Source organism: Coptis chinensis, chromosome 5 (genome assembly GCF_015680905.1).
Source record: "Coptis chinensis isolate HL-2020 chromosome 5, ASM1568090v1, whole genome shotgun sequence".
Classification (NCBI taxonomy): Eukaryota; Viridiplantae; Streptophyta; class Magnoliopsida; order Ranunculales; family Ranunculaceae; genus Coptis; species Coptis chinensis.
In genome coordinates this window covers 60,651,520-60,673,850 of record NC_141460.1, presented here as the reverse complement: position 1 = coordinate 60,673,850, position 22,331 = coordinate 60,651,520, and the positions used below count along the sequence as shown (strand labels likewise).

Here is a 22,331-nt window from a genome sequence, read left to right as displayed (position 1 = left end):
TTTTTGTGGAAACGGCAGTTTCTGTTTATATTAAGCAATGGTATCACCTGGATATTTAACCGTGGCTTCCTGTTTCTTAGGTTGTGTTGTAACTGGTACCTCTACAGTGGTAGGCTCTTCAGTTTCTATTTCATTATCTAGTAAAATTGCAGGTGTAGGGGCTACTGGTGGGGTAACTATAGGCATAGTTACTTTGTTATTAACCACTTTGCCAGAACGGAGAGTGGTGATGGCCTTTATCTCACCTACATTTTCATATTCATTACTAGTATTATCGGTTACCTCAAAGGCTGTATTTGTTGTTTTAGGATTAGGTATTTCGTGACTGGCAACACACCTTTGGGTTGGGCTTTATCTTGAGCCAACCTGTTTGGTTAAATTATTAACGGATTGTAGAAGCCGTTGGTTAGATTGAGCCATGGTTTGGAAAAGTTTTGGCTCACTTGTATGAAGGTGTCAAGACGATCCGGTTGTGTGAGTGTAGTAGTCACGGGTGGTGTGGATCGAACTATTTCACGTGAATTATTTATGGGTGGATTTTGATAGTTATTATTTACCGAACGATACCTCTATTAGCATTATAATTATTATAACTACCTTGACTTTGTGCTTGACCTTGTCGAGGTTGGCGCTTTGTTGTTATAATTATTAAAATTACCCCGACCCTATCCTTGTCGTGAGTGGGGCTTGGTTAAAAGCCGTATAGGGCCTAACATATTGATTATTGTACCCTCGAGGTGTGACGCTTTTGGTTATTTCTCCAACCAAAGTTGGGATTTTGTCTCCAAGGGCGTTAGGTTCACTATTAATGGAACAAGCCCGCTCATAGGCAATAGGACAATGTGAGTCGGGATGCTCGGGGCTCCAAATGAAACTACATGGATTTGAATTTACATTCATGACGGGATTGGCTTTTGTTGTACGTAAATGGCCTCTACCTTTTGTGAGGGATTCAATTAGAGTTTTAAGCTCGGGATCTAATTTAACCTCAAACATACCGGTAGCCTTAACTATTGAAGAAGAACTAGCGAGCCGGAGTAATCGTCACTACCCCAAATTATTATTACGCTTTAGTCCGATCTTCCAAAAATTTATATGCCTCTCAAGCTCCTTTACTTAAGAAACTACCCCCATTCATTATGTCTAGGACTTCTTTATGGTGGTGTAGAAGTCCTTTGAAAAGGCACGAACTAACGTGTCTTTTCGCTAAATTATGATGTGGACACTCTATAAGGAGATCGGTGAAACGATTCCAAGCCTCAAAATGATTCATGAGGATTTTGTCGAAAAGAAATGAATCTTGGAAAGCATCTCATCCGTCTTTAGGGGTGGGTAAAAATGTTCCATAAACAAATTTGAACAAGTTTAGCCCACGAGTCCATGAATTAGGCACTTGGGCGCTTAACCAAGGCGCCTTTATCGCCAAGGTGAAAGGGAATACCCTTAATTTAATTTGTTTCGCACCAACCGTAGGATGGTGGAATGTTGTTAGGACTTGTTCAATCCTACGATATCTTTGCCGATAAGGTTTTTCATGGTCTAATCCATGAAAACGAAAGTAACAAATTAAAATATTTGGGGATTCAGAATCCCCAATCGGGTCCGCTAGAACGATGCAAGATTTGGGGCTATCGCCAAGACTTTGTAGAAGTCGAGAGAGGAGTCTCTTCTTCGTCGGGCATTGGTCGGTGATTTGTGTGAAATAGTAGCTAGAGGTGTAGTGGTTGGTATACTAGATAGACTTGATTGTTGATGTTGTTGTGTATTTACGTTCGGTGTTTTGTTCGCCGACCTTAACCTCATACAAGGCTAAGACCAAACTTAGCTAAACACGCCAACACTCTAAACAATTCGATATACTAGTATAAACCTCTAACGGGAGATGCGAGGTGTGGAAGAAAGGAATACCTGATTGCGTCCTTGCTTCGCTTATGAATAGCGTCTTTGTTTACGCGTGTTCGTGTATATATAACAGGTTAGAACACTGAAAAATATGAAAAATCAAAGTTCAATCAAAACTGCCGAAATCGGAAAAATTAACAAAGGCGGCGGGCGCGCTGGATAGAAGCTGTCGCAAGCTCGGTAATTTTCAAATTACAGTGTTTTTAGGCTGGTCGCTCTTTGCTCAAGGCTATAGGGCGCATAGGGCAAAGCTCTACTAGGGCGCCGGTCGCTTCGGTGTAATTTTTCCGAATTTTCCAACGTTGAATCAGATAACCACAGTATGAATCAAACACGGGTGGGTGGGTGAAATGGGACTTTAAGAAAAGTACTAACACTACGAAAACAATGCGAAAGTGAAACTAAGATGGCAGCGGCGCCATTTGATAAACGTAAAAAGATTGCTTTTACTAATGAATAAAGCGATGAAACTTACAAACGCAAGTAAAACTAAAACTAGATTATGATCCTATATTTTTATCAAAGATTTCTACTCTCAATCCTATGAGATATAGTGGAGTAGAGTGATTCGTTCCACTCCTAGTCCTTCCGCATGTTAATGTTCTCTAAGTATAAGTATTCAACTCTTAAAGTCTAATGAGAGATTTATGAAAAGGCAACTAGACTACGATGCAACTACCCACAAGATGCACTAGTCGACTATTAGAACAACTAAAGGGAATGCTACGTTGATTCTATGATAAGGAGTTAGAGGGGATTGATTCCACCTTAACTTCGACTTAATCCAATTAACGGCGAATCGTCGTAATCCGAATTGAAATCGCTTTCGCGTAACAATTGGTTCTTCCTAATCCCTAATTACACATGGCATTCCTACTAATTCATAATTAGCATGTGAACGATTAAACCCATTCTCATGGTGAACTAATCGTTTCTAGAGTGGAAAGGAAATTACGACGATTCTACGATATTCGGAATCAAGCTTTCATCAAGGCTTCTCAACCCCCTCTAATGGAGGTTTAGCCGAGAATCATTACGCAATCATTTCCGATTACATTTAAACTAAACATGATATAAAGAATTGAAATTTACTTAATTAAACAATAATGAAATCTAATTTAATGACTCAAATGAAATAAGGACAGGAATTGAAATTAGATCTAGAAATGGAAATGACAAAAATTGAAATTGATAAAAATACTACTTTATTGATCTAATCAAAATGAAGAACAAGATTCAAAGGTTTAATCTAATACAATAATTGAAATGGAACTAAACTTAATTAATCTACATGAAAAACTAGATCTAGAATTCCTTAATGGAGGCTACTAATCTAATCTATTTCTAGGTCTAACTATCTACTATTAACAAAGAGCTAAGCTTTGGTTTTTATACTTTCAGATCCAAAAATCGTGCATGGGCTTGGAGCCATGTTTTGGGCCAGAGAATCAGGCCCAAAACCCAATTCTTTCAGTCCAAAAAGGCCTCTTCAGCTGCAGTTGGCTTCAACGGACTTTTCGTCCACTTCTGCCCCTCTGACTGGATCACGGCTTAGACCATTGGAAATCTCTTTCCGAGCCGGTCGTTTTGACATAAGGTAGGCCCCATTCCGAGGTCTGAGTCCAAAGATACGGCCTTTGGAAGTTCTCACGACTTTGTGTGTTTGTTTACCTCGCGTCGACTTTTCAGCTTTTGACTAGGCTTTAGAAAGGCTTTGTCTTCTTGAATCTTGGCCTTTAATCACGGAACTCCTTAGTAACCGACCTTTGCTCCTTTATCTCACTAAAGTGGCACATTTCTGCACATAATGGACTTTGAAGCCTGAAATGCATAAAATCAAATCGGTGTTAACTCTTAATTATTACTCACATAATTGGTCTAAAAGTATGACTGTTAAAGGGTTAAAACTACAGTTTTGGGCTCTTATCAGCAGCCAAGTAAATTCCTACAGGTTCCCCTGTAGCTGGACTAGCCAAAATGGGAGGTGAAACCAGATATTTTTTAATTGATCGAAGGCATTTTCACACTCATCATTCCATAATTCTTTGAAGTCTTTTAACGCCCGAAAGAAAGGACGACATTTATCGAATATTTGGAGATGAAACGATTTATTCTTTGCCCGGCCCGAGTGAGTTGTTGTATCTCCTTCTTTTTGTTTGGTGATGGCATATCGAGGATTGCTCTGATTTGTTCAGGGTTTGCTTCAATGCCTCTGTGAGTAATCAAGTAACCCAAGAACTTCCCTGAGATCAAGCCAAAAGAGCATTTTGAAGGATTGAGCCGCATATTAAACTTTTCCACTCTTGTGAATACTTCTTGTAAATCCACCAGATGATCACTACTGATTTTGGATTTAACAACCATGTCGTCAATGTATGCTTCCATAATCTTGCCTAGCATGTCTCCAAATATAGTATTGATCATTTGCTGGTAAGTGGTGCTAGCATTCTTCAACCCGAAAGGCATCACTTGATAGCAAAAAATACCTTGATCAGTTATGAATGATGTTAATTCCTGATCTTCACCAGACAACGGGATCTGATAGTATCCTGAAGAAGCGTCCATAAATGATAAGCGTGGAAATCCAGATGTGGCATCAACAAGTTCTGATATCCCCGGAAGAGGGAATGGGTGTATAGGGCATGCTTTGTTAAGATTGGTGAAGTCGATGCATACTCTCATCTTGCCATTCTTCTTCGGCACTTCTACCACGTTGGACAACCATCTAGGGTATAAAACTGGGCGAATAAAATTGACAGAGAGTAAACGATCAATCTCTTCTTTAACCTTTAGCTTTCTATCAGGAGCCATATGATAACTATAAAATGAATAGTTTACCTACGAAATGAATGATGAATTCAATCCGTAAGTAAACTAAAACTGGACTTTTGAGCCTTTATTTATCAAAGCTTCTACTCTCGATGCGAATTGCACTAAGTGGAGTAGGAAGTTCGTTCCACTCCTAGTTCCCTAGCATGGATTGTTTTCTAAGTCTAAGAAATCAGTCTTAAGTCTAATGAGAGCTTTACGAAATGTTATGCTAACAAGACGCGTTAATTTAAATAATGAGATATAATAAGTAACAAGATAAAATATAAACTAAAGTTAATCTACGAAAGCTACGGAAATACGATTGTTTGAATCTAGATAAATAAATTAGAGGGGAATTGAATCCACCTCGAATCCAACTTAACGACCTAGCGTAGAATGTTGTATCTCAATTCTCACGTTCTTACGGCGAGAATTTCGAGTTCTAATCCCTAGTGTTCATGGCATTCCTACCGGATACTAACTAGCATGTGAGGTCGTCCACCCATTCTCATGGCGAAACACGACCTTCTAGAGTGGAATAGATTCTACAACCAATTATATACTAACCACTAAGTTTTCATCAAGGCTTCATCAACCCCTCTAATGGAGGTTTTAGCCTTGATTCATCAAACTAACATTTCCCATTGAATTTAAACTAAACATAATGTAAGAAATGGAGATTTACTTAATTAAACAATAATGAATCTAATTTAATGGCTGGAATGAAATAAGAACAAGAATAATGGAAATGACAAAATCAAAATTAACAAACTAACTATTTTATTTATCTAATCAATCAAGAACAATGATTCAAGAATTTAATCTAAAATAGGAATTGAAATGGAACTAACACTTAATTAATTAATAAAACTAGATCTAGAATTCTATATATTAATTTAGGTCTAACTAGCTACCATTAATAAAGAGCTAAGCTTTTGTTTTTATACATTCAGATCCAAAAATCGTGCATGGGCTTTGAGCCATGTTTTGGGCCAGAAAATCAGGCCCAAAACCCAATTCTTTCAGTCCAAAAAGGCCTCTTCAGCTAGATCCGGCTTCAACAGACTTTTCGTCCACTTTTGCTCCTCTGATTGGGTCAAGGCTTGGATCATTGCAAAGCTCTTTCCGAGCCGGTCGTTTTGACATAAGGTAGGCCCAATTCCGGTCCCGAGTCCAAAGATATGGCATTCGAAGTTCTCTTGACTTTTTGCTCCTTTATCTCGCTAAAGTGGCACATTTCTGCACATAATGGACTTTGAAGCCCGAAAATGCATAAAAACACGTAATCAGTATTAACTCTTACTTATTATTCACATAATTGGTCTAACAAAGATGATTATTAAGGGGTTAAAACTACAGTTTGGGCTCTTATCAAACCACCCCAAACACATTTTGCTTGTCCTCAAGCAAAGATGAAAAATTAGAATAAGTGACCAAAATGGAGTTCTAACTACTCTCGTTTAAGCTGAGTCGCGATTGCATTGACCATATGCAACAAGGCCTTAAACCACTAGGAATTCTCTAGTGGACGAGTTATAGCCTCGTGAGAGTTTTCCAGTGAAGGTACTTTAAACTTCATCTATACTACAACGACTAAGAAAATAAAACTATTGTTTCCTTATTCATGCTCAACTATCTATACATCTCTCTAGCAATTGAATAAGAATAACCAAGTCAAAACCTAAGTTAATATATGCATAATAATCTATCATCTACAATAAACATATACACAATGAGTAGTACTATAAAATGTTTAGCGGGTTTGTTTTCGAGAACTTCGGAATAAGCGTCCTTAAAGTAGGTTCTCACAATAATAGTCAAGAAACAACACTGATTTTTCCACTCAAGTTTATTACTCCGATTAATAAGCAGGGGCACACTTTACCTTACAATCTCAATGACACACAGAAGTCGGAGTCGATCAAACACATTTGCCACTTACTATCACACTAACCTATTCCTAATTGAGCTAGAGGTCTTTATTAGGTGTTCACGGGGATTAGGAGATGGTTTAAGAAGGAAGGAAATGGATATTCAAAAGGACAAGTCTGAGATAATAGAGTCTTCATATTACGTAACTAGAGAAACCTTGTTATTTACTTTTTGCTTCTACACTTTGTTTCCATCCTTAGCCATATTTTTTTCTTTTTCTTTTCTTTGGCTTTTGACTCCACTTTTATTCTATTTTTGGAGTTTTTATTTTATTTCTATTTTTATTTTTCTTTTCTTTGGATGGAAACTTCTTTTCTTTATTTTAAGAAGCAACTAACTAAATTTTTGTTTACACGGGTTTTCTCTTCTTCTTCTTTCTTCATCATTCTATTCTCGGACTTATTCTAAATTGGGTAGGTTGATTTTTTTTTTTTTTTTGTTTTGTTTTTGTAACAGGGGTAAAAGAATTTGTGGTTTATGAAAGGGCTAATGAAAGGCTCGATTAGGGCGACTAGCGAAAAATATACTTAGGTCAATTTCTAGCTATATCGATCCAAAAAGGGCCTAAATTCTCGCTTAGGATATGGTTTAGTGATCAAGCAAGTGGGCGTGTGATTTCTCTATCCGGATTTTACTTCTCCCTTGTGTCATTTCTCAAATGTTTAGCTCTATAAGGCTTTAGGCTATATTCTCACAGGATTTGTAGAATAAGTACTCTAGCCTAGATTTCAGAAACTTATCGCTAACAATCATAGATACTCATGTAATATATTTATAGATAGATGTAAAGATTATTACCTATATATTAACCTAAGTTTCTAACAATTATTACGATCTTGAATTTCATTGAGACTTCTAGATTGTTAAGAGCATGGAGAAAGAAACAATACCAATATTCCTAAGTGTATAGCATAACTTATTTATTTATATTTTTGAATTTTTGAAATTTTAACTAGAAAACAAATGCATATTATACATATTTATATCCTAGTAGATGTCTTAATTACCGTGTTTCTATGCCCCCCAAAACAAGAAGCATGCTTTGTCCTCAAAGCATTTAAATAAAGAGGGGTAGGAAAAATACCATTGAAGCGTGAAATTCAGAAACATCTGCAAAACAAGGTTAGAGCGTACTAATATAGGAAATAAAACCGACGACTCTATAAGAGTTCCACCCATTATGGGGTTAACAGAATTAAATTGCTTGGGACATAAGCGGACACTAACGAAACTAAAACTTACCTCCACTCCCGCTGTTATTCATCATCTTAGCCATCCCTCTACTTCTATAAAGAAGTGAGGCTCCTTCAGCGTCTGCCATGCTATGATAATTTGCGGGCTTCACGCATTTATCATCTATGGTTGCTAACCTATTAAGTGCCACTTGGTCGATGGGGTGTAGGGTGCAACTTTGGGGGGTTGTATCCGCCACCCTTGCCAAGTCATTGCGGAAAGATCGAATAATACTATTGGTGGGTCGCACCATGTCTACCCTAATCCAATCCGTGAAGCGTGTACAAAAAAGCAGGAAAGAAACATAGCATAATACGTGAAATTAGAACGGGCATAAGAAGGTACTTATGCCTCATGGTATGGGCTCGTGCTAAACTAGACATCAAAGTTAAGGAAGGTCATAGAACCCGTCCCATGGCTAAAGCAAGGGAAAAGCGCTGCAAGTGGCGTCATTCACCGAAAAAAATGCCATTCCCCAAAAATGTTTAGCATAATCCAAAACATAACAGTTCCTATGTTCATGGACGGGCTACCAAGGGCAACGTTATAGTCCCCTTGGTCCTCAATCTGAAAAATGCACGCCCCATAAGCCTCGTGCAAAAACTCATAAGTGTAGACATGCATATTATCGACCCAATAGCACCATGGGTTTTGTATCTCGGCCGGGCATAGCAAGTCCAAGAACAAATGCTAGCAAGAACACGGTAATTTCCATTGGTTCATCGTCAATGTTGATGGAGAACACTTGTTCTCCATCCGGTCTCTCAAAGAAAATGCGGTTATTATAAAAATAAGATGCAAGTCTTTGGAGAATAAAGTTCAGCCGGTCTTACCATAAGAGGTTCCCGACCCAACGTATGTGATCACCTCATGAAACCAAGCACCGTAAGTAGTGCTTTGGAACAAATCTTCGAAAGAGACGTTCGGTATTATTATAGGAGATGTCATCTCAAAACTACGCTCTGGAACAACCAAAACAAACGAGCACAACTTCGCGGAAAACGGAATTTTTCTGGTCCACGGAAGTCGAGGGCCGGCAGCGCCAACTAGAAGCGCCGAAATGCTCTTTTGTATTTTGGAATTCCAGTGTTTGAAGCGACTCTTGGCTTGGCGCTCCGAGCAAAATTTTCTGTCGAAGTGTAGAGAAGCGGCTCCTCCTCAGAAGCGGGCGCTCCCGAAGTCTGCAGATTCGCGAAAAATGGAGACGAAACGTGGGAATCGCGGGTGTGAAGGGTGCGTGATGGAAGTTAGATGTAGTGTGAGTTGTGAGTGTAGAATGTATGAAGTTTATATAGGTTTTAAGTTGCTAAAATGGATCGGGGAAGTTGCCAAAAAGTATTTCTGGCGGTTCAGGAAATCCTAAATTTCCAAACCAAAAAGCGGAAACAACTCATTTTCTTGATTCTAATTCAAACCCGATTATCTTTTAGGTTGATTTTATGATTGAATGTACCTATTTAATCTAGATTTCATCCTACAATGATTCTCACTCATAGATATACCTAAACGGCTATATTTTCACCTTACTCCGCAATAAATTCTAAACTAGGGTTATATAAAAATAAAGCTTGAATTGATAAAACCACCCCCAAACAAGTTGGGAAGGTGGGATCAATATGAAAGAACCACACATACTGAAAATAACCCCCTTTATATTAAAATTTTCATTGGTACCTTTCACTACAAAATTCAAAATAATGAAAATAAAAGTTACATTACAATAAAAACAACAAAATAAATAAAACAACAACCACTATCAATCCTCGGACTCTCTAAACACCTCGCCATCCCGGTGGCGAGGGCACTCTCTAGTGGTGGCTCCTGGGCTCCCGAAGGTCCGGCGAAGATCGTCCTTCGTCGGCGACGATCATGCCTAAATGGCTGTGTCCTCGAAGCGAGTCGTATGAGGTGGGAAGCGTGCAAAAGCATATCCACTCTAAACCGGCGGGGCTTCCATCTCACCCTCGCTTTGTTCCCATCTCATCCTCTCTCTCTCGGGTGCGGATCTCGAAGTTGTGATGAATAGTCGCTGTCGAGTTTCGGAGAGGTCTGCCGACAGATAGTGTTTAGTGAACGCGCCCCTATGAAGCATAGCCATGCGTTACGCATCGAACCAACACCTCACGAAGGCATCCGTATCAAAGCAAGTCCGTCCTCCTCATCCTCCTCGAATCATCCTCATCCTCCTCCTCTATCTCATCTTGTTCCCTATCCGGCGGGCAATATCCATGTTTCACATAATCTATAAAGCGTTGTTGGACACTCCCTATAGATCACGCGGGTTCACGGTCGCGGGGTAATGTAAATCTATCGGGCCGAGCTGCTTTCATCTTCGGCATGATCTTGGTAATTAACACGGGAAGAGGTGCCAAAGACTTTCCGACCCCCTAATCATGCTCAGCAAAAACTCCAAGATACGAAATCATACTTCGCTCTGGAGTACCCATAAGATGTGGAGGCAGGCGGACCGATGTCACCGACCTTGTCCTTCCCTAGGACATTCCGACCAATCCACGGCTGTAGCCCGGTTGGTTGGTCTGAGGATGCCCTGGCGAACCTGATGGGAGTTTGTATTGTAGCTCCCATTAATGGCATCCGCCCATCAAAGGCTCTACCCGTCAAAGCTGGGGCTCTGTAAAGTGGCATCGGATGGATTCTAAAAGCGCGGAATGCCTAGAATCTCGGCCAACGATCGATGAGTCAACTCCTTCCTCTTCTTCCTTACCAACACAAAAATCCTACTCCCCTCCAACTCCACGGTGTTGTAGAACCGTCGGACCAAGTCTTCGTGGTAGAAGGCTTCGGGTCGAAATACCATAAACTACTCCAGTCTCTACTAGCCATTTTAGGTCACCGTAAAGCGGTAGCGAAGTGGTCGGCGATGAAAACTTGCTCGGGTAAAATTCGGCGTTGTTGAGCCATCTAGTGTTTGGAATGGAGTGAGGGTTGAAATGTGATGTGGTGGTGGAATTTTAATAGGCGGTTGAAGCAATAGTGGTGGTGGTGGAGTGGTGGTGGTGGTAGCAAAAAAAAAAATTTGAATTTTTCGGTGGGTTTTAGTGATGGAAATCGGTGGGGTTGTGGTGGTATTGTTTTAGAAAGATTTGGGTTGGGATTTGATTTTGGGCGTGGGTTTATTGTATTTTCTTTTTTAATTTTTATTTTGTTTTAGGTTTTGGAGCTTTGTTAATGGCGGAATGGAGGAAGAAACGCGATGAATGTGAGGGTGAAGTTAAAGCCGCCTGGTCCGTGGCGGGTTGGCCCCAAGCCCAAAATCGAAATTTTTGATTTTTTCGATTTTTTTTGCGAACTTCAAATCAAAATTGCCGCCGTTACGGTCCGATTTTTGCGAATGAGATATGGAAATGATCAGGAGAGAATTTCCTATCCAATGATCCATAAAACACTCTATTCCGACTTCAGATGACATACGAGATAGTGGAAAACGCCTCAAAGTGCGTGCATGGCGTAAGTTATCTTTAGCGAGCGAATGAACTCTAAATTAATAGATTATGTCAATCCGAATCATAATACAATAAAACGGCCTAAGCAACTCTAATGGGACATAAAACCTTTTAGTATGCGAATATTTAACAACACCCCACCCCAAACAAATTTTTACAACTAAGCTTAGAAAATTTGTTTTAGCGATGGGTCTTTTAAAGTCGATTCGAGACTTCCTAGATTACTATGTTTATTTTTTTTTTTATTTATTTATTTATTTATTTATTTTTTTTTTTTTTTTTTTTTTTTTTTTTAGAAGGAAAAACAATAAGCAATAAAGACATAATTCACACCATAGAGAAACATGACTCAAAAATCCGAAAAAACATGCAAGAGTGGAAAACGTGAACTATGTGAACCGTGGACTTAGGATCCGTACTTACAGCACACACACTCCATAGGGAGGGCCCGTTACCTTAATGGTGCACTCACCAATATATTAAAGTGAAAAAGAAATGCACCAAACACGAAATTGAGTCGTTTATAGTCGGATACTTTCGGACTTTATCTAAAATATATGTATGAACATGCAGTTGATCATATATCAACAACCGAAAATAGTTGTGGATCATTCCATAAATAAATATCACAGAAAAACATATCCAAACACAATCAAGCACCAAGATTTCCTCTGACGCAGCCCTAGTGGAATCCAAACGAAGTCGGATAACCCTATTGTGTAACCTATCATGCACCTTCTTTTTAATTTTTGAATGCGTGGGTGTTTTAGTAAATAAGTGTGGAAAAGTGAATGGTTGTGGAGAATATGGTGGATATGGATAAGTTGTAGAAAGACAGCCTGTACCTGATGAGGATGTGGTTTTAGCACCGAACTCATTCATTGTGTGTGTAGGGGCTGTCTCAATTCTGAAAATGAAGGTGTCAAATAGTTTGTCCTTACGAGATTATCTGTTTGCTAGGAGGATTTAAAAATTATGAAGCATAGGAGAAACAAAAGGATCGAGTGCAAACTTCGAGATTCCTTTGAAAGGGTGGAAGGAGGGGGAATCGAGGTGGATGTTGTGCAAGGTAGATCTTGATAGGGTGAATCGTCACCTACTTTCGAAGAAACTCATCAATTCCTCATCTAGATTGGTCATATCCACATTACTATGGTAGTCCTCTATATCTTTGAGAAAGTCATCTATCCCGGTCCTCATCAATAATATGTGTATCGACTAGTGTAGGGATGAAAATGTTGGAGTCGACTTTCCAAAGGAAAGACTTTTGGGAATATGATTATCATGGAGCGTGTTGTTGAAATAATCTCGGCGAAAGCTCTCGATCATGCTAACCTCTCCATCCATAGGCGAATCGGATGCTTGTGTCCTTGTTTTAAAAACATTGACTTCAACAACAAGATGGCCAAAAGACATGGACATTGAACCATCCGCGGCAATTAATGGCGCGTTGGCGGTTGCGAGGGAAAGGGCGCTTCCTAAAATGATCGGGAACAGAGTCGTTAGCGACTTTCGTATCGAGGACTACAAAATCAGCCGGATAGTAAAAATCTTGAACTTTTACCAGCACATTTTCGACTACACCCTTAGGATACTTAATAGACCGATCAACTAATTGCAACGTCATTTTAGTGGGTTGCATCTTGTCTAGACCTATTTGTCTATACAAATAAAATGGGAGTAAGTTAACACTAGCCCCCAGGTCTAATAACGCGGTCGTCGTATAGGAATCTCTAAGGTGCATTATACTGATGGGGCGACCGGGGTCCTTGTACTTAACAATTCCATTATGTTCGGATAAGGTTGGGAATTGTTACATTAAAAAGGCTTTTGGTATATTTGTCTTCGCCTAGTAGTACACAATTCCTTAAGAAACTTAGCATGATGTGGTAGCTTTTAATAGCTTCGAGGAAGGGAAGGTTTATAGTTAGATTCTTGAAAACGTCCCTAATCTCCTCGTAATTTGTATCCCTAGTTAACATGGCTAATTTTTGTGGAAACGGTGGTTTTACATATATTTAGCAATGGTATCACTGGATGTTTAACCGTGGCTTTACTGTTTCTTAGGTTGTGTTGTATGGCGGGTACCTCTACGGTGGTAGGCTCTTGAGTTTATTTTCGTATCTAGTAAAATAGTAGGTGTAGGGGGGCTTGGTGGGGGGTAACTATAGGCATAGTTACCTTGTTATCAACCACTCTGCCAGAACGGAGAGTGGTGATGGCATTTATCTCACCTACATTTTCATATTCATTACTAGTATTATTGGTTACCTCAAAGGCTGTGTTTGTTGTTTTAGGATTAGGTATTGCGTGACTGGCAACACACCTTTGGTTTGGGCTTTATCTTGAGCCAACCTGTTGGGTTAAATTATTAACAGTTGTAGAATTTGTTGGTTAGATTGAGCCATGGTTTGGAAAAGTTTTGGCTCACTTGTATGAAGGTGTCAAAGGCGATCCGGTTGTGTGGGTGTAGTAGTCATGGATGGTGTGGTGGAACTATTTCCGTGAATTATTTATTGGTGGATTTTGATAATTATTATTGACCTAACGATACCTCTATTAGCATTATAATTATTATAATTACCTTGACCTTGTGCTTGACCTTGTCGAGGTTGCACTTGGTTGTTATAATTATTAAAATTACCCCGACCACGTCCTTGTCGTGGTGGAGCTTGGTTAAAAGGCGTGCGTGGGCCTAACATATTGATTATTGTACCCTTGAGGTGTGACTTGTTGGTTATTTCTCCAACCGGAGTTGGGATTTTGTCTCCAGGGGCGGTTCACTATTAATGGAACAAACCTTCATTCATAGGCTATAGGGCCGATGGGAGTCGGGATGCTCGGGACTCAAACAAAACTACATGGGTTTGAATTTACATTCATGGCGAGGATAGGCTTTTGTTGTCTGAAATGGCCTCTACCGTTTTAGTGAGTGATTCGATTAGAGTTTTAAGCTCGAATCGTGTTTAATTTCAAACATACCTGCGTGCCTTAACTGTTGAAGAAGAACTAGCGAGGCCGGGAGTAATCGTCACTACCCCCACTATTATTACGCTTAGTTTGGTCCTCTAAAAAATTTATAAGCCTCGGGGCTCCTTTGCTTAAGAAACTACCCCCCATTCATTATGTCAAGGACTTCTTTATGGTGATGTTGAAGTCCTTTGAAAAAGGCACGAACTAACGTGTCTTTTGCTAGGTTATGGTGTGGACACTCTATAAGCGGATCGGTGAAACGATTCCAAGCCTCGAAAATGATTCATGAGGATTTTGTCGAAAAGAAATGAATCTTGGAAAGCATCTCATCCGTCTTTTAGGGGTGGGTAAAAATGTTTCATAAACAACTGAACAAGTTTAGCCCATGAGTCCATAGAATTAGGGGCTTTGCGTTAACCAAGACAGCCTTATCGGGCTTAGGTGAAAGGGAATACCCTTAATTTAATTTGTTCCGCACTACCAACCGTAGGATGGTGGAATGTTGTTAGGACTTGTTCAATCCTACGCGTGTCTTGCTGATAAGGTTTTCATGAAAATGAAAAGCGGGTAACAAATTAAAAATATTTGGAGGGATTCTGAAATCCCCCGCTAGGTCTGCTAGAACGATGCAAGATTTGGGGCTATCGCTCAAGGCTTTGTAGAAGTCCGAGAGAGGAGTCTCTCTTTCTTCCCCCATTATGTCAGGTGGTGTGTGTGAAATAGTAGCTAGAGGTGTAGTGTGTGGTATACTAGATAGACTTGTTTGTTGCCGTGTAATTACGTTTGTTGTTTTAGTTCGACCCGGACCTTAATCTCATGCAAGACTAAGTTGAGCTTAACTAAACATGCAACACTCCAAACAATTACGATATACTAGTAGAAAACCTCTAAACGGAAATCGCGAGGTATGGAAGAAAGGAATACCGATAAGCGTCCTTGCTTAAGCTTATGAATAATAGCGTCTTGTTTACGCTTGTTCGGTCATAGAAGCGAGGTTAGAACACTGAAAATATGAAAGATCAAAGTTTGAATCAAAACTGTCAAAATCGAAAAAATTTAACCGCGAGTAACACCAAGGCCAGAAGCGCCTTCGCTCAGAATTGTCAAATTACAGTGTTTTTAAGCGAATCGCTCTCAAATGGGGGAGGTCGTCGGCTCGATTATCAAGTATAGGGCTGGTCGCTCAAAGGAGGAGCGGCGTCTTGGCCTTAATTTTTAATTTTACCGAATTTTTCAATTTTGAAATGGACAACCACAGTATGAATCAAACAAGGGTGGGTGGGTGAAATGGGACTTAAAAATGACTACTTCTACAAAGAAAACAATGCTAAAGTGCAACTAAGATGGCAGCGGCGCCATTTGATAACTATAAAATGAATAGTTTACCTACGAAATGAACGATGAATTCAATCCGTAAGTAAACTAAAACTGGACTTTTGAGCCTTTATTTATCAAAGCTTCTACTCTCGATGCGAATTGCACTAAGTGGAGTAGGAAGTTCGTTCCACTCCTAGTTCCCTAGCATGGATTGTTTTCTAAGTCTAAGAAATCAGTCTTAAGTCTAATGAGAGCTTTACGAAATGTTATGCTAACAAGACGCGTTAATTTAAATAACGAGATATAATAAGTAACAAGATAAAATATAAACTAAAGTTAATCTACGAAAAGCTCTTTTAAATACGATTGTTTGAATCTAGATAAATAAATTAGAGGGAATTGAATCCACCTCGAATCCAACTTAACGACCTAGCGTAGAATGTTGTATCTCAATTCTCACGCTCTTCTTCGGGAGAATTTCGAAGTTCTAATCCCTAGTGTTCATGGCATTCCTACCGATACTAACTAGTATGTGAGGTCGTCCCACCCATTCTCATGGCGAAACACGACCTTCTAGAGTGGAATAGATTCTACAACCAATTCTATACTAACCACTAAGTTTTCATCAAGGCTTCATCAACCCCTCTAATGGAGGTTTTAGCCTTGATTCATCAAACTAACATTTCCCATTGAATTTAAACTAAACATAATGTAAGAAATGGAGATTTACTTAATTAAACAATAATGAATCTAATTTAATGGCTGGAATGAAATAAGAACAAGAATTGAAATTAGATCTAGAATGGAAATGACAAAATCGAAATTAACAAACTAACTATTTTATTTATCTAATCAATCAAGAACAATGATTCAAGAATTTAATCTAAAACAGGAATTGAAATGGAACTAACACTTAATTAATTAATAAAACTAGATCTAGAATTCTATATATTAATTTAGGTCTAACTAGCTACCATTAACAAAGAGCTAAGCTTTTGTTTTTATACATTCAGATCCAAAAATCGTGCATGGGCTTTGAGCCATATTTTGGGCCAGAGAATCAGGCCCAAAACCCAATTCTTTCAGTCCAAAAAGGCCTCTTCAGCTAAATTCGGCTTCAACAGACTTTTCGTCCACGTCTGCTCCTCTGATTGGGTCAAGGCTTTGACCATTGCAAAGCTCTTTCCGAGCCGGTCGTTTTGACATAAGGTAGGCCCAATTCCGGAGGTCTGAGTCCAAAGATATGGCATTCGAAGTTCTCACGACTTTTGCTCCTTTATCTCGCTAAAAGTGGCACATTTCTGCACATAATGGACTTTGAAGCCTGAAATGCATAAAAACACGTAATCAGTATTAACTCTTACTTATTATTCACATAATTGGTCTAACAGTATGATTATTAATGGGTTAAAACTACAGTTTTGGGCTCTTATCACCATACGTCTGGGCTTTTGTCGTACAGGCTTAACACTTGTATCAATGTCAAGCTTGTGACAGGCAACATTTGGGTGTATATTGATAACAGTGATTTTACGTATTCTAACTATCTATGCGTGAAACACAAATAATCAAATTACGTAAATACGTGTTTATATTAATATTCCTACTCTCAATAACGAAGTAATATAAGAGAGTCAAGATTCGTTCCACTCTTAAACCTCAAGACTTAAACAAATTCAACTAATCAAACCCAAAAGGAACAATGGTGAGAGTAATGATTTGATGTGAAATTTCTATACTACCATTCCCAACACAAGAACAATAATAAGAACAAAACATAATTAAATTAAACTGAAATTAAAACTAATTTAGAACTAAGATTGTGAATAACTAATTATGAATTTAAGACAACTAAATCCAAATAAGAATTTAAGCAATAATCTAAATTGAAATGAAGAACTAATACTTTATTCTAAAAACTACATATGATTCTAAACTAACTAATTGAATGAATGTAAAAAACTAGATCTAGATCTAAAAACTAAGGTTTAATGGATACTTTTCTTATCCTAACCTAATTTATTTTCTAACCTAACTATCTACCATTAACAAAGAGCTAAGCTTTGGTTTTTATATGTTCAGATCCAAAAATCGTGCATGGGCTTGGATCCATGTTCCGGGCCAGAGAATCAGGCCCACCGACTAAAGTGGCACATTTCTGCACATAATGGACTTTGAAGCTTGAAATGCATAAAAACACGTAATCAGTATTAACTCTTACTTATTATTCACATAATTGGTCTAAAAGTACGATTGTTAAGGGGTTAAAACTACAGTTTTAGGCTCTTATCATATACCTGGCATTTGCTCCAAAGACCAAGCAAAAATGCTCTTGTTCTTTCTGAGTAGAGTAACCATATCCCTTTGTTCATTTTCTGATAGCTCGGCTGATATGAAGGTTGTTTCTTTGCTAGATTCTCCAATTTGAACTTCTAAGAGGCGGTCCATAGTCGGTGGTCCTTCACTTGATGATATGGTGGAACAGTTTATTTGTGGTGCGGATTCTGCTTGAATGACTTCTTGTGAATTGCTTAAAATTGTGTTTCCATGCATATCAGATTGACGGTAATCATCTAATATTCTTTCGTGACAACGGCTAGAAGCCATCTGATCTCCTCGTATTTTGCAAATTTTGTCTAGAGATGGAAATTTCACTGCTTGGTGGAGGGTAGAGACAACAGCACCCATACAGTGGAGCCAATCCCTACTTAAAATTGCATTGTAGGAAGATTTGTAGTTCATTAAAAGAAAATCAATGTTGACCGCCTTATCCATGAGTTTGACCGGTAAAGAAACTCTTCCTCCGACCGAGTTCTTTGCTATTCCATCAAAACCGATTATCGGGTTGTTATCTGTGACAATCAAATTTTCTCGAGAGTTTCATGTCATTATAACAACCCGCAAAAATTACACTAGCGTAACTTCCATTATCTATCATGACACGCATTACTTCATAGACCAATGTAAGCCGTGATAACGACCGCATCGTAATGAGGGTGATGAATGCCAATTAGGTCTCTGTCAAGAAAACATAGTGGGCTTGGTTCGATGGTTTCTATCGCGAGTTCCTTCAATAAAATCGAAGCTATTTATGTGATATAACTCACGTAAAAATCCCAACTTTTCTCTTTGCTCACATTTTTGTTTTGTGCGTGACACGTCGTTGATTCTGGTGTGACCAGCTTTGATGACGTTGTAACTTGAGATTGACAAATTCTGTTAAGCACTTTTAGTGCTTAAGAATTCCTCTAGCTGTCCCTTCTCTACTAGCTTTTGTATCTTTCCTCGTAAGGATCTGCATTGTTCAGTTTCATGACCAAAGTCATTGTGGAAAAGACACCATAGATTTTTATCACGCGTAGACTTTGTACCTTTAGGTAAAGGCATTGGAGGGAAAAGCAGATTGCGATTTTTAATCTTCTCATAGATTGAGGCATATTTGGCATTTAGTGGAGTGAGCTTCATCTCTTCTCGAAAATTGTTTGTCTTTTTAAGATCCTGCTTCGGTTGTTGAGTTTCCATTGTGCTTTGTTTTTGCTTGCTTTTGATATCTGTAGATTCTTTTCCTCTAAAATCTTTGTCCCTTGAAGCTCGTGCTGCCGCATCTATTTCAACATTGATGAACTGTAGTGTTCGTGTGAACAAGTCAGATTTCGTCTGGGGAGGATCTCTTACCAGTGAGTTATATATTCCGTTAGTATCAAAACGGAGAGCTTCTTTGAATGCATGAATGATCATCATTCTTTGGCACATCGCGGACCCCTGCTTGGATTTGGCGAAATCGGACAATGAATTTTGCAAGTGTTTCATCTTTCTGTTGTTTTGTGTTTAGCAAGATATTGACATCTTTGGGCCGAGTCCAATTATGTTGAAATCGATCCGTGAACTGATCTGCTAACTCCTGGAAAGATTCGATAGATCTAGTTGGAACTTCCGATAGCCATCGCAAAAGCTTCCCTTTTAGGGTTGCGGGAAAAAGTTTGCATAAGAGAGCGTCATCCTTACGCCAAAGAACTAGCCTGCTTTTTGAACTCCATAACATGGTTGTTTGGATCACCTTCGCTTCATCGTGCCAGGCAACTCGGGCTGTTTGAAACCTTCCCGATGTTCTCATTTTTTTATATGCCGGGAAAACGTCCAACGATGTCTTCATTTATGGCTAAGTCTTTCCAATGTTTTCCTTTAGATCGGTATTATTCATTGCCTTTTTAACGATGTCTTTAATCTGCTGTTCAGTATATGTTATTCCTTCATTTGCTTGGCGACGGACGATTTGTGGTTGAACTTCTTGACCTTGTGTCATATCGCTGCCCTAGTTGTTGCCCATATCCGAAACCTTGGGTGCTCTGGATCATGAGACCTATGACGGAAGTTTGAAGTGTCTCGGTGCACCGAGAGTAATCTATATGATGAGTGTTATCTCTATGTCGGTTTTCGGTTGTCTTACGCGCGATTCCTTTCATTCAAGTCAAGTCGTAGGTCGTGATTCAGATCTTGCACCGAGGTCACAGCTTGATTGCCCCAAGTGAGTTCTAATGTTGGGTGGTATCATCCGATCGACCCTGTAAATGTGCTGCTATCCAACTTACTTAGGTTTGTATTACCTCGATAGTATGGTTGGTGGCTTGTTCGGTGTGAATCAGACTCACTTGGGGAGATACGACGACTAGTATGTGACCTGTGATGTTGTCTATCACGCCTGCTATTACGACCATTGACATCAGGAGTCCTCAATCGCCTTAATAAATTGGTTGAAATATGTCGTGGCCTGGATTGATTTGGACGATTTTCAGGGACATCATCAGTGGTTTGGAATCTTTCGCTATTGCTTTGCAAGCGGTGGAATACACTGCGGTTTTCTCCAGATCTTGGGATTCTTGATGGAATAGATAAAGTAGTATCATTGTTGTCTATTTGTACTTGCTTCCCTTCATTTATTTGCTTCTGCAAGTCCGCGTTATGCTCCTTTTCCCTTCTAAGTTTGTTACGCAGAGCATCCAGAGTCATTTTTTCATCACCTGTGTCCTTATCATTTGGATCTGCAACCATATTTGCATCTGCATCTGGATCTGTATCTGGATCTGTATCTGGATCTGCATCTGGATCTGCATCTGGCGAATTAGTATCATTAGGAGGAGAAGATACTGGAGCCTGTGACCTTGGAAATTTAGATCTGTGCTGTCTTGGTACAGGAAGCAACAAAGGTGGAGCCTATTGGTTTGATGCAACTTGATCGACACGAACTTCAGCATTTGGTTGATTGTTTCCCTCTGATGGTTGTGCTCTTGCCTGCTTGTTCGCTAGAGATCTTGTTATAGTAGCCATTAACAAAGATTGAGAGAGATACGTGGAAGAGAGAACGTTAGCAAGAACCGCAGACGGGCGCCATTATGTTTGGGTAGGAATTCACCCGCACACACTATTGAATCTGCAAAGGGAGATGTTGTATAAAGAATGAGATCGCCTTTTAATGGCTGCCTACATATCCGAATATGTATCCGAATCAAGTCTCTAAAAACGTAGTTCTCTGTTAACTGAAGAGTCCTATTTATAGAAATAGAAAATAAGAGTCCTGACAGCACAAGGACTCTTACTAGATAGGATTGGTTAACTGAACATGTGACCGGCTCAGGTGACTGACTGGGCCATCCCGATGTCTACTTCATACGTGAGCCGTCCAAGTGGCTAACTAGAACTGTGACCCATCCAAGTGGCTAAGTGGACATGTGAGCCATCCAAGTGGCTAAGTGGACATGTGAGCCGTCCAGGTAGCCGAGGATCGGTCACTTAGACTTAATCCGTGAGCGTAGCGAATTCTTGAGGTCGCTTTTCTAAAGTCACCCAAAAAACAACTTGCTTCGTGTCACCCTCTCCTGTGTCTGACCGTACCCCCAAATAACACTTCTTTTTTTTGTCCGTACCCCTCTTTTCTCATCTTCCTCTATCTTCGCCTCCAATCTCTCCTCCATCAAACCTGTTCTCACAATCTATCTCGTTGGATCTAACTCTCCCAATCGTCTCTCTATTCTCGCTCTCGTAATATCCGCTGCTGTTTAAAATCTGCAAGTTGGAAATATCTGATCTGCTAAAGAACTCAAATCAGATTATTGTCAGTAGGTAAGAGATTTCAGTATATTCGGTCACTCTCTCTCTGTTGTTAAAAATATGAATTTGTAATACTATGGATGTAGATGTTACGGTTCCTCAATTTGTTTGTACTTCTTTTTTACTTTTTTCGTTTAAGTTTTTTCATCCAATCCCAGTATTAGTCCCCTGATTACACCATTATTGTCTTTTTGAGAAGCACTTACGTAAAAGCTCAATTCCAAAGCTTATCAAAGGCTAGAACTTAAAAGGTGTTTTAAAACACACAATGTAAACTATGCAGTTCACATTTAACGAAAGATAAGGCCTGACATTTCCAATTATTTAGTCTTTTTCTAACAATTACTAAAGTTAAGATTAAACTAGTTTTCTGAGATGATGATCTCCAAATATACATGTGCTCAAGGGTGTATTATATGTTGTGCATGTTTGTTCGTGTCTCCAGGTGTTCAATATTTCTATCAATAGTTCTAAGTAAACCATCTCCCTAATTTATTTTGTAATAGTTCTTGTTCTAGCATTTTGACTCATTTTATTACAGATATCACTAGGGAGTTGACAATCCAAGGCAATCAACGTTTGTCAATCTCCACA

The 22,331-nt window shown here is 39.2% G+C and overlaps 1 pseudogene; it reads left to right on the top strand.

Moving 5' to 3' along the window:
• Positions 1-1,208: 1,208 nt before the first annotated feature.
• LOC147498196 (small nucleolar RNA R71) lies at positions 1,209-1,301 on the top strand (annotated as a pseudogene).
• The last annotated feature ends 21,030 nt before the right edge of the window (positions 1,302-22,331 follow it).